Source organism: Malus sylvestris, chromosome 16 (genome assembly GCF_916048215.2).
Source record: "Malus sylvestris chromosome 16, drMalSylv7.2, whole genome shotgun sequence".
NCBI classification, from domain to species: domain Eukaryota; kingdom Viridiplantae; phylum Streptophyta; class Magnoliopsida; order Rosales; family Rosaceae; genus Malus; species Malus sylvestris.
Genome location: NC_062275.1, coordinates 11696814 through 11705074, shown reverse-complemented (window position 1 = coordinate 11705074; position 8261 = coordinate 11696814). Strand labels below are relative to the sequence as shown.

Here is an 8261-nt window from a genome sequence, read left to right as displayed (position 1 = left end):
TTTGTCACTTGAACACTTCATTAATCATATAAGAAAGAACTTGGTACATAAGCAGGAGCATCCAAATAAGATTTCAAGAAAAGAGAATGGTGATACACGAAATACATAGTTATTCTGATTCTATATAGGAATAATGAATATGTATTCGTCCATTAAAAAAAAAGAAAAAAAAAGAAAAAAAAAGATAGGAGAAAAGTACCAACTAACAGTACTAATGTATTTACCCTCTATTCTTTATTTGTCCTTCTTCTTTCTGTTGCATTTATGTTGGCGTCTTCAACCGCATCATACAATCTCAGTTTCCTGTTGACAAAAACGGAGGCATATATATCATCTTATCCTCACAATACCACAAAATACAGCTCACTACATATTGGATTCTCTTTGAACACTTTATTTTACCCAAATATGTTAAAGATGAGTTGATTAAAACTATAATTTGCTCTATTTTTGTAGACCTGTATGTTGAGTTGGTTAGTGTAAAAGAATATACTATAATCGAACGAAGAGCATAATCACCCACAATTCATTACAGTAAACACAAAACCCGCCAAGAAATTACCTTCAGAAAACTTTTAATTCGAAACCACTTGCAGAAAACTTTTAATCCGAAACCAAGAAATTAACCACCAAGGAATCGCTGTAAAACCACTCACACAAAACTTTAATCCGATAAATCATCTGAAACCAGGGCTCGGCTCAAAATATAAAAAACTTCAAAATTAACCAAAAATTAATTATTAGCTATCCGAAAACACAATTCAGACCAAACAGGAAAGAGGAAGAAAACAAAACAGTTGGAACCAAATGGCGTCAAACATGGAAACCAGATAGTCATTTAGCAGAAACTTCGGGTCCCTCAAGAACTTGAATAGACCCACAAAAACCAAGAAAAATACAAAAAATCTGACATAGAGTAGCGGGGAAAATGCTTACCAAATGGTTCTTCAAGGTTAGCGATTTGAGGGTTTATTTTCTAAATACAGAAAATTTGACAGAGTGTGTGCGAGTTCTTCCTCATTGTAATATTTGAGAGAGAGAGAGAGTGAGTGATGGAACGTACCTAATGACAGAGAAGTAAAGAGTTGAAGAAATACTCGAGGATTTGTGTAAATCCTCACGTTTATTTTTTGGATTGCAGGTTTGATGAAGAAATCATACAGAAGTTGGGTCTGTACACAACACAAAAGTAATTAACACGTATTAGTTTAAATAACAGAATTCAATTCACACATTACCCCAAAGCATTAGTAAAACAGAAACAACAACTGGTAATTCAGTAACTCCTTAAATGTCTCTGGCATTCCACAAAAGCAAAAATTAAGACAAACTGAATAACCAATACACAAAACAGAGAGCTTTCTACAAATTGGTCCAAAACCCAGTTAAAAAATCTGGTAAATCTAAATAATTTCGAATGGTTCAAATGACAATCGAGTTAAATACTCCAAATTAGTATACATGAAAATAAGTAAGTGATGAACAATTTAATTAAGCATAGAGTACCTAGATTGAAGCAGAAAGTGAAAATCTCTAGCGAAAACCCATTTTAAAAATCTGGCCAGGATAAGGATAATATTGTTCGAGAAAATTATCCAATTTATCTAATGTTTTCAAAGCTACCTGGCAATGAGAAACACAAAAATAATACAAAGTTTAACAGGAATCAGAATTTGTTTGGTACTCAGTAACCCAATTTCCTAGTAGACACAATATCCAAAAATTGCTTTTTGGAAAAAGAGAATAATAAAGAATAACTCACATTTTTTCCTTTTACTTTCGCTCCATTTTTCTTCACCGATCTCCTCCTCTGCTTCTTAGTCTTCGATTTTCCGACTCCACAAAACCCGAAATTGACTATAATAAACTTAAAACCCATCAAAAACTTGAACAAACGCAAAAACCCAAGGAAAGCACACAAAATATCAGAGTGAGTATTAGAGAAAATGCTTACCGGATCGTCCTTGAAAGTTAGGATTTCTGGGTTTTTAGTCTAAAAGAATGAGTGCGCATTCTTCCTCAGCACATCGTCTGCACATTGATTTTCAGGATTGCCAGTTTCAGATGAAGAAATCATCCAATTTTCCCTTTTGTATGCTTTGTGGGGATCGAGAACGTGCGATAAATGGCGGTTCCATGTCGGGTCTGTGAACCGCTGCAGTTGCTGCTCTGATCGTGCGATAGTTGGTTTCCATCTTTCTACCTGTGAGTGTTTCTTCACAGAGGCTATGATCCAAAGGCTGAAAATGAATTTAAAGTGTAAGTATCCAATGGTTGTGAATTAATGTCGTTGAGAATTCAGTTCTATTACGTTTTTAACCTTAATTTTTAGACGGTTATTTTTGGGTTTTTTGTGTACGAAGTGAGGGCATTTTAGACATTTTGGAAAGCTTCACCAAACTGGGGCTCTCACTTTATATATATAGATAAACCATTAAAAGTATATCTACATAAATCCAACTTAAAAATAAAATGTGCCGATAATCTATATATATAAAGTGAGAAGGACTAAATGGTGAAACAATCCGAAATGCCAAGAATGTCCTCACTTCACACACAAAGCTAACATATAACTGCTAATAGAAATAAGGTCAAAATGATAATATCACAGCATTCATAAATTATCCACAAAAAGCGGAATGCTCTGCATATGTGCCTATCCTAACCATGAACATTCTGGACCATCGGATGAAAACACCCACACTTTAAAATTCACTTTTCACCATAAAAAAAAAAACACAAAAATAGTAAATAAAAAAAAAGAAAAGAAAACCACTCCAGATGGAACCGAAACTCTCCACACTTCCACTCAGAACAGCAGTTGCAGCAGTTGCCAATACTGGAGAAGGAACCGCCATTTACCGCACGTTCTAAAGATCTTAAATCATCACTTAACCCCCACAATATATACAAAGAGTAAACAAACTCACTTTCGTCTTCTGCGCAGACTCATCTCCTCCGAGTGGTTTTTCGAAGTTTCTTTTGAAATTCATCAGATATTTCCCGTCGGTTAGAATCATCTCACATTGGTACAACTTACTCTTTCTCCTAAGTGAATTTCAGTTTCGTTGGATTCTATTTATTTGCCAACAATCATCTCACACTGGTACGAATTATACACTGGTTTTTGGTTTAATATGTTTTGAATCTTATCCTGCAGCCTGTAGTTTTACCGGATCATTCTGTTTGTGCATATCCCAACAACCCAACCACAACCCACCTTTTCTTTTCGTTTTCTATGTAGATTTTGCCTCTCTGAGTATTTTCTTAGTTTCCAATGGCTTGAAGCTCTTCAAGGTTCATCAAGTATGTGACTCTAGGAGATGGGGCTGTGGGGAAGACCTGTATGCTTATTTGCTACACCAGCAACAAGTTTCCCATTGTATGTTCTTCTTTTCTGCCAAAAAGAATTTGACTAATTTGTGTGATTTTTGGGTTTTTTGGATTACTTTGTGGTTTTGTATGTGGGTTGACTTATTTCTTCACACTCCATTGAGTTTTTTCTTTTTAGTTTCTTGGCTATGTGCTTCTGGTTCTAGAATTGGGTCTCTTTATATTTTGTAAATCTATAAACTAATATTTACCAATTTGGCTATGTGCTTCTAATTTTGGTATAGGTCTCTTTATTTTCTTGGCTTTGTGCTTCTGATTCAGGTACCACTTAAACTAATATTCTCAAAGTTAAGTTTTTAGTTTGTTTGTTATATTCTCGAAGGCTCCTAATTTCTGAGTTTGGTTGTGAATAGTTTTCCAATTGGCAAGAAATGACATTCTGGAAGTGCAAAGGATGCTTGGGATTGAAGGGACGCGAGTCTGCATACGATAAAACAACATGGGATGAACATAGAATGCCGGCACATGATCTGCGTTAGGGATGTGATGAAATACATGGGGCAACTGGTTGGATTGACGTGATTCGGAGCAAATAAAATGGGGAAGAGTGTGAGTGCATTGACGTCGTTCGAGCAGGTGGTGGATCATATGTTCATATGGTTGTGCGAATAGGAGGGTTGACACAATTAGAGGAGTGAGTGAGTACATAATTATGGGTGTGCCAATTCGGGTTAGGACTAGAATGTTCAACATTAGAGAGGGATGATTTTCTGGTCCTGGAGCTCATGATTCATGGAATTGCAGTATGGGCTAGGCTGTGCAATTCCAATTGCTTGAGTTGAAGAAAGAACTATGAAATTATGATTTTGTAGAACATCTCATTTCTGTTTTCTGGTAATTTGATTTTATTTTTTTACATTCTTTTCTTGGGCAGTTTAAGGATTTGTCTGATAACCAATTCGTTTTTCTATTTTTAGTTCACATTTTTCATGTTTTTTTTTTAACAAACAGTAGGGTGGAGTTGGTTTAAAGTTTGATTTCTTTCTAACCAAATTTTTTTTTACTACCAGCCCTTGGTGATAGGATACGACCACTTCCTCTTCGACGTCGTCCTCGAATAAGGTTCGAGGTGATCATGGTGTGCAGATTACTAGACTCTGACATGGTGACGCATGGGATTAAGATAAGAGAGGGTCAAGTATAACAAGAACCTGGGCATTGTACTCTATATACCAATTGTAATTAGAGATTTAATTACCACAGATTGACATGTTAGTTTTTAATAGCAAATGTTTAAGAGTTTTCTTCATATTTGTGCAGAAGAATAATGTTAGATAGGCTAATTTTTAAATTAAATATGCAAATTATTTGATGTGTCACCAATAGGAAATAAGCATGTTAATCAATGCTTAGTTAATATTCCAATTGTCAACAACCACGTCAAATGTTTACCTAAGTTCTAATAAGAAATAAGCACGTGAGCAAGTACGCATGCGTGTCATCACGTAGCGTAGTCATCTTATTATGCCTAGGAGAACGACTTATATAAGAATATGTGTGCCATCACATAGCGTTCATGCTCACTAGCCTCTTCGCAGGGGCTCACGCGCATGTGAGAGGCCTTTTTAATCACGGGTGCTACGCGCCTCTCAAAATATATTGTGTTAGTTATTTTTATATAAGTCGTTCTTCTAGGCATAATAATGAGATCGTATTCATTTTCAGTAATCACTTAAGAAATATAAGAATATTTAAAGCAACACATCTTTGGGCGCGCAGCGCCCGTGATACAAAAATGCCTCTCGCATGCGCATTAGCGCGTGCGGAGAGGCTAGTACAAGATTATTGGACCAATACCAAGTTGCGGTGAACAAAAGCTGACCTATTAGCCGGAGACAGTAGGGTGTGGGGACTGATAGCTGAAGAAAAAAAAAATATCAAGGAGTCTGTATTTAACTATCTTTTGTAGATCACATAGACCACGTAACGTTCCAATTGATAATTGGATTTTTTTTTAATGATTTAAAGAAGAAATTCACAGTGGTGGAAAGGAGTTGAGCCTAACATGACAATGTGGGTTCGAATCCCGTCGGTGGCTAATTTAACATCTAATCTAACAAAATCTATAATTTGACAAACAAAAAAAATCCAATCATCAACCTGCCCATGTTATGTTGTTTACAAAATATGATTCAATTAGATGGTTTCTCTCACATCACCCTAAAATAATATAAGAAGATTAGAGCTCTAACAATTGTGATTAATTTTCATATTCACTGGGAAATCGGGTGGTGAGCAGTCAAATGCTGTACCTTCTCATCACTCATCAGTGATTCAGAATGTAGCTTGGGGTTTGTGACTATTAATTAGTAGCCTGAGGCTATGAGAGGTGCTTGGATTATTTGCCAAAAAAGGGGAAAATGGAAAAAAAAGAAAAGAGGTGCTCGGATAAAAGAAAAGAAAAACGAGTTCTTTGTTGCAACCGATAATGCTTGAAAAACAAACAAACAGAGATTAATCAGTACTATCTCATCAAAAGAAAGTATGACCGCATGATCCTCTATTAAATGGATGATGTGGCATTTGTGGAACCTGCTTCAATGTCGTGAACAGCCACACTTACACCAGTGGAATCAAACTGTGTGATTGATTATCGTTTTGGAATATGAAGTATTGATCAAGGAGAAGACGAAACTCTATGATAACTAGTTTTGGCCCATTAGTGCAAACGTGATCCACTTGTCAACTCACAAATGAGTGATACGCTTGTTGCATTATTAGTTTAACGAAAGGATCATTAAATTGATTAAATTTCAAATCATCACGGTGCAAAGTGAAAAAATTGAAATGTCATAGCTCATTTAAAAATCACTCCAAACATGTCGAATGTGAAATGTAGTTAGCCCTAAATTTTAAGTGATCATATAATCGTTCTCGATTTTTCTCTTATTTTATAAATTGATTGATGCTAAAAACAAAAAAAATGTTATTTTTTTCATATGCCTTACCTATTTTGAGTAAGATTTGCAATGAATATTATCTAGTAATCTGAATAAAAGTAATCAATAAGATGAGAATTAGTCTCCTATTGGTTGAGTTGCTTGAATTAGTGTATATATTTATGGAGTCCCTTCACATAGCAAGCTACATTTCTGATCAGATAAGTTTTTCTATTTCCATTTGGCAATAAGGCTAGCTAGGTATATAAGTAGCTGAGCCAGTACAATATCGGTTGGTGATCTTAATATATAGGACCACAAAAAAGGGTTCTCAATCACCCTATGATCTCTGCAATTGTCAGCTTAAACTTGTAGATTGATATATGCAAAACCTTTTATTAGGCATCCACCAAGAGATGGACAAATTTGTTCTTGTACTCAAGGAAATTCCAATTAAGAAACACAACAAAAAAAACCTAGAATCTCCAACCCATGAAGCGAAAAGAAGAAGATTAAATAAAGTTTAAAGAGCTGTTATTGATACTTCAAAAAAATCATTACGCACCGGTACTGTTTTTTTTATGATGTAAGTGTGATTCTAGATTAATATTCTTTCTTTGATATTGTATAGAGAAAATTTCGAATTTGTAATTAGCAAGCAGAAGATTCATTGACAAAGTAATCAGAGAATCATGCTGTACCAAAAGAATAAGCATATGAATAGAAGAAGAAAAAAGCAGAGTAATCTATTAGAAAACCTTATTGTGTCTTTATCATCCTTATTGTGTCTTTATCATCATAACAATGTTGAACTTGGCAAGTCCATATAATAAATTAAAATTTAACAACAAAATGCAAACATGCTTCGAGGCGATATAAAAACTATTTTTTTAAAGAATTTTAGCCAAAATGATTTTCTAAGACTAACATAATTTCTCACTTAGGTTTTTACAATGAAAATTTATAGAAGTAGTCATTGAGTTTGTCTAGCGTAAATCATTTTGGTCATTCCATAAAAAATATGGCAATATTCTCGTTAGATTGTAACATGAACAACCATGTGATCACCTTTTTAAGGGTATTTTTGTCTAACCAGCCATTCCACTTAACGAGAATATTGACAAATTTTTTACAAAATGACCAAAATGAGTTACGGTAGACAAATGACTACTTCAAACGATTTTCATTATCAATGACCAAAATAAAGAATTTTCATTGTCAAGCACCAAAATAAAATATGTCAATTTCAAGTATCATTTTGTTTAAAAAACCATTTCTAAAATCAAAATGCACGCACGTATTCATTTACAAAGGCACAACAAAGAGGAGAGGTAATAAAGTCAAAGGGTCAAACTTGAAACCCTCTTTTTCTCACTATATAAATTCTTGCTGAACTTGGTTTGGGTTTCTTTTGTTTACGGATGGAGTGAGTTAATCACAGTTCTATCCGGTTAGTCATGTTCCCATAGTTGCATGACTTTTTGAACAGAAAACAAGGTTTATTATTTCAATTTCCACATCTACTTTTGATTTGGTAGATGTTGATTAATCTTATCTGTACCTGTTACTATTTTGTGACTATATATGATTTATTTGACTTCCCAATTCTATATAATTAGTACCATTGAAATACATTTGACATACGTTAAGCCTACCTTTCTACAATTTCTCATTGTTGCTTAAGTGGAACAAAATTAACTCAAACATTGCTTATGAAGAGAATGAAGTTACATAATCTTTCATAAAATTTTCAATCCCGCAGCAACGTGCGCACAAATATCTAATAATTAACTATGTTTAGATATTCTACATCGAAAAAGAAAGCTTTGCCTAAATATTTTAAATAATCTTCTAAACATCGAAAAAGGAAGCTTTGCCTAAATATTTTAATAATCTCAAGTCTCTCCATGCTATTGCTAATTAATTGATATTAGATTGGACGGCACGTTCTAATAATATATATATACAATGCGCTCTTATTCATGTATG

The 8261-nt window shown here is 34.2% G+C and overlaps 2 long non-coding RNA genes across 7 annotated transcripts; one reads left to right on the top strand and one right to left on the bottom strand.

Annotated features, from left to right (window-relative positions):
- Positions 1–2384, bottom strand: LOC126606610 (uncharacterized). 4 transcript variants are annotated; one of them, XR_007617272.1, is made up of 4 exons: positions 1955–2384; positions 1763–1857; positions 1507–1623; positions 1–1172 (listed from the first exon to the last, which is right to left on the bottom strand). It is a non-coding gene; the product is annotated as an uncharacterized LOC126606610 (long non-coding RNA). The 4 variants fall into 4 exon arrangements; XR_007617271.1 differs by lacking the exon at positions 1507–1623 and having other exon boundaries at positions 1–303; positions 563–1172; XR_007617270.1 differs by lacking the exon at positions 1507–1623 and having other exon boundaries at positions 1–303; positions 1064–1172.
- Positions 2385–2519: 135 nt separating this feature from the next.
- On the top strand, positions 2520–4700 carry LOC126606845 (uncharacterized). 3 transcript variants are annotated; one of them, XR_007617393.1, is made up of 5 exons: positions 2536–3106; positions 3245–3382; positions 3618–3654; positions 3747–4227; positions 4404–4700. It is a non-coding gene; the product is annotated as an uncharacterized LOC126606845 (long non-coding RNA). The 3 variants fall into 3 exon arrangements; XR_007617391.1 differs by having other exon boundaries at positions 2520–3029; positions 3747–4700; XR_007617390.1 differs by having other exon boundaries at positions 2520–3106; positions 3747–4700.
- Positions 4701–8261: the final 3561 nt, after the last annotated feature.